At 42.3% G+C, this 4,880-nt stretch overlaps 1 long non-coding RNA gene across 1 annotated transcript; it reads left to right on the top strand.

Annotated features, from left to right (window-relative positions):
• Positions 1-1,166: 1,166 nt before the first annotated feature.
• On the top strand, positions 1,167-4,476 carry LOC146207924 (uncharacterized). The gene is made up of 2 exons (XR_014703357.1): positions 1,167-1,203; positions 4,195-4,476. It is a non-coding gene; the product is annotated as an uncharacterized LOC146207924 (long non-coding RNA).
• The last annotated feature ends 404 nt before the right edge of the window (positions 4,477-4,880 follow it).

Genomic DNA, 4,880 nt, shown 5'->3' with positions numbered 1-4,880 from the left:
GAAATGAAAAGTCACGTTAAAATAACTTTTCTAAAAGCCCCAAAACTACTTGTAGCATCCAACCTTTTGACCAATCTCAATTTTCTCAGCGCTGGACTGTCTCCACCAGTTTCGTCGCTGACAGGAAGTCAAAATAACAACTCCATAGAATGTCAGGCTTGTCGACGGAGGATGGAAGCTGCCGAATGCTCGGGGCTAATAACAAAATGCCATGATGGCTTTATCCTTATCTGATAATTGGTCATAGCGGTCGAGAAAAATAAGAATAAAATTCTTCGCAATGTGAAAAGGGCAAAGAAGAGGCGGTAAGCAGCAAGTTCGAGCTGCACGTAATATTCTTGGAGGCGGAAAAGCCAAAGCGGAAGTCCGCCAGAGGGCGTCATTCGGTAAGAACATCTAAATAATGTATTACGATCTGTCACAATGTCAACCAGCCGGACCTCTAACACGATACGAATTTGTGGACCGTCCAGACGATCGCGAAACGCTGTCCTGTTTTGTGGTTGTAGCGTCCTTCATGGATATTCTAACTGCAGACACCATTACATATTCCTCAAAGCCTGCTTCACGTTGGGCGAGCAGAGCTGTAATTCGGAAACCACTGTCGTTAATGTGCACCTCACATGGCATGCTGTGGGCCGAATTATTTGCAGATTTGCCGCCGTTTCATGCCAGAAAGACTTGACTAGCCCGAGCACCATCCTCTTCCCTACAAAAGCAAGATTTTCTTTATCTCTGTGATGTGGATAGTATACTAAAATATAGCCATTTACAGACGCACAACCTATGTCAAGCAATGGCCTTTGCTTTGAAAGATACTGCATAAATCGGTGTTACATGATTTGGTTCGGACGTGAAACCTTTATACTCTCTGATCAGTTGTTTAGGATCTAGACTGCTTCAGCAGTTTCAGATTTTGCGCTATGAATCATGTTTCATTTCTCCAAATCAGTTCGCAATTCATCGATGCATAAGCACTTCAGCTAGGAATGTAAAATGGCTGGAAATTTTAAGCAGAGAAAAAAACATGAAAAAAAAAAACTTTTATTTCTTTATATATTGGACTAATTTAAAAATTTCACTTGTTTATATTAAGGAAGGCGTATAGGCTCATTAAAATACAAAACAGGTTTTTCGAGCTCCAGCTGTTTGCTGCTAGTGATAACTGGACAACAGGGAACATGGTTCCATTCCATTAATCAGGTAAGGAACATCCCATCTGAATAACCGACCAATTTTGTTAAGTTCTTCTTGCAAACTAATGGAATATATTTTGTATTCAAATAGTTTTCACTTATTGGAATCCCATTCTTGCTTTACTCAGGCTCAGCATGGTTTCCGTCGAACGTTTTCTTGGGAAACACAACTCTTTCTTTTTACACACTGATTTCCTGCTATCCTCGACAAAAATTTACGGGCGGATTGCATATTTTTAATTTTCGCCACAACATTTCAAAATGTTAATTAAGGACTACTTCTGCTTCAATTTCTTTTCTATTCCTAGAGAATAATGTTTTAGCCTGGTTTCAGTGTTTTCTTAGTAACTGTTCACAGTACGTAGCAAAATTATTGTCCACATTTCCTCTTCAACTGAAATTACTTCAGGTGTTCCCCAAGGTTTTGTGCTAGGCCCACTACTGTTTCTGTTATTGTTTGAATATATCAATGAGTTGCCTAGTGGTGCTCCTTCCACCATACGCTGATGACTGTGTTTTGTATAGTGATATGTTTACCGCAGACAATCAGCACTGCCTTCTGACTGATCTGCATAACATCATTCTTTGGTGCAATAAATGGCAAGTGCAATTAAACCCCCCAATGTGCGCTTTGATGAAAGTTTCCAGACAGAATAACACTCCCTCTTTTCATGCCCTGGAGAGTATTCTGAATGAATCTGTAACATGCTGGCGGTTTTTCGGCGTGCTTATATCCTCATAATTAACCTGGAAACTGAACATCGAATTAATCGCTAAAAGTAAATTCGGTTATTTACGCTGGAGTGTGTGTAGTACCCAAGCCTGTTTAAAATTTCTGCTTTATGAAACAGTTGTTCTGTGGAGTATGCCGCCCGCATTTGGGACTCTCACCTCGCCTCTCTTTGTGCTGCATTAGAACGTGTGCAGAATAACGCAACTCGTTTTATAGTTTCTAATTAAAACTAGACCGCGCGTGTAAAAGCAATGAAATCTAACTTTTTCGTACCCTCCCTAGCACAGCGTTGAAAAGTTTTGCCATTATGCCCTTTTAATACACGTCTTAACACTGCACCTACCTATCACTGTTTTCATGTTGATCATCAGCACAAAACAGGATGGATCCATTGTGTGCCATACCAACACGTTCTTATATAGTTCAGTTCTTCGCAGATCAAAAGATTTGAACCACCTTCCGGCCGCCGTGGCTTGCATAGTGGATTTTGCTGATTATCATCAGTCTCTGATGAGGCAACTTTTTTTTAGGTGTCCTTACTCCGAATTTTGTTTATTTATTGCTTTTTAAGTGTCACGTGATAGGTTTGTGATTGCTGTTGTGTAATATTTTCTTCTCACTTTAAATATTTCTATTTTCTCAAAGGTTAGTTGTGTACAGTTCCTGCGTTTATACTTTTTTGTTTGTTGTATGAATTCCCACTCCCCCTTATAATGCTTCGACAATTAAGTATATAGAACAAAAATAAAAACAGAAATATGTTACGCCACTTTTCCGTGGTTATAAAAGGACACAAATGGCAAGTTTTGCGGTCTTAGAAGGTGGCAGCTATGTCTTTGGTGGCTTATATTTTCGGCAGTTCCTACCACATGTGAGAGGAACTGTTCTGTTTTCACCGTCTGCACACCAAGAACAGAGGTACAGCCTTTATTAAAAGTTTACAGCCCAGAGCGTTCGCTTTTATACCGTATAATATGACTTCTGTAAACATTATGGAAGTCCTAACCATTGGAGAGGTTAAGATGTAAAACCTTCTTGTCTTCAGCAAGTATAGAAACCTGGGAATGCATTACGAGCCACATAGTATCGCTCAGAAGTAGACCTCCTGGGCTGTAAACTTTCGATAAAGACTGTACGTTCAAAGGACATTGAATACAGGAGCTTGTCTTCATGAATTCTAACTTAGAGCTTGAAGTATTTAATTAAATTAGCAGCGCAACAAATGACAGCAGCAGCGATTTGGAATACTGGGGTGAACAAAATTCTTGCCTCACATTCGAGCCTCCCTTTAGCTTGTGCATTCGTTAAATGCCTCGTTAATGGGAAAAGTAGCGACCGCGGTCATCCGCCGGCATTGGCGCCATGAGCGAAAAAAATATGAGTAGGCATTGGCAGACTGTAAGCTGGCAGCTGACATAGCCGAGCACTAACTGGACGTAGGGTTGCCTCACATTACGTTTCGCAGGAGGGGCCAACTCGGACCTTTTTTTTGATATGGAATGGTTTCATCATAATCAGCTTGTAAGGACTCTTCCATTCACTTCTACTCTTAGACTACGCAGACACGTTCATACAGCTTGGTTAGAGTGGTGATATATATGTGGCCCGGAAGCCTAATCTATCGCGTCATATCCTTACAGCCGGAGCTTAAGTGTCCTCCGTAATTTTGTGTGCGCAGTTTAATTAGCGTACGTAATATAAAAGACTATGTGATGCATTCCCTTGCTCATAACGTCATGAATGCGTTTTACAAGTATAAGCGTAGATACAGAAAATCTACAAAGCGTTATTGCAGTTTGCCCTGTTCACATCATCCAGCTGTTGTGCGCGTTGATGACTCGTAAGTTCTTGCGTGTTTAGTAAAAAAAGAAAAAAAAAAAGCTTTCATATTTTGAAAACTTCCTTTTTTTTGGCCCTTTCATTACTGACTTCAGCAGGAAGATTTGCTGTGCCCTCTTCCCTACCAGTCTTAGGTGCTTTCAGCAGAGGCAACTGAGATATTTTTCTTTAAGAAAACTCTCTAGCCAAATACTGGTAGAGGCGACGACTGAGAACATTTTGATCCTGTCGAACGCGACCATAATTTTCAAGGCTGGACGTAGAGCCCACATATTTAACTGCCTTCTGTCATTAGAAAGTAGCAGTATGCTTCAATTCTGTTTCCAAGGCGTTGCTTCACACTGGACAAGGGTTCTAGCACAGCAGTTAGAAAACGACAACCCTTGATATCGGCTATTAAAGACAACATATTGTTACGGTACGCAGTGAAAGAGACGACGACGAAGTGCTGGGCTGGTGGAGAAAGACGACGCTGCAGCTATGTCTGGTTCTCCTATGAGTGTGTCCCTGACGGTGAACTGTTGCGGCTACGACGTACCATCGCCTCCTAACATCTCGACGTGCCTCGTAACAATATATTCGGGAACCATGATAAAGATTCTTCTCTTTCTCTCCCTCCTTCTCTCATTTACAGTGTTCATAACACCTTCATGATTAGGGTTAGCCAAAGGTGTGGTGTTCAAAATAAAACCTAAAAAGTATATATCATGTTACGTTTCTCCACCGAGAAGTGGGACAGCTGACGCGGCCACCGCATAGCAACAGGCAGAACCGCGAGCGGATCGGCCATTTCGGCGCCGTTCATCGGCCGCGCAACGCTTCCTCCCGCCGACAAGTCTCAGCGTGTTCCTGCCACGCGCCAAATGTGTGTGCGTGCGTGTGTGTGCAAAAGCTGGCCAAGCCTGGAGCTCGAGGGAAAGTGCGTCGCCCTCTCCTGTCCGCTGGAGGTGGAGGAGATGAGGTCGGAACACCTGCGATTGAGTCATTCGTCGTGAACCAACATGTTTGGCTCTCCCTTTCCTGTGAGTGTTTACCCTTTCCCTGTGAACTGGAAAAACTATAAAAAGCAGCGGCCGACTCCGCTGAGAGAGAGACTACTTTGACGCGCCGTT

This window comes from Amblyomma maculatum, chromosome 1 (genome assembly GCF_055883805.1).
Source record: "Amblyomma maculatum isolate TAMU_Amacu chromosome 1, ASM5588380v1, whole genome shotgun sequence".
Taxonomy (NCBI): domain Eukaryota; kingdom Metazoa; phylum Arthropoda; class Arachnida; order Ixodida; family Ixodidae; genus Amblyomma; species Amblyomma maculatum.
This window is presented reverse-complemented; position numbering and strand designations above follow the sequence as displayed.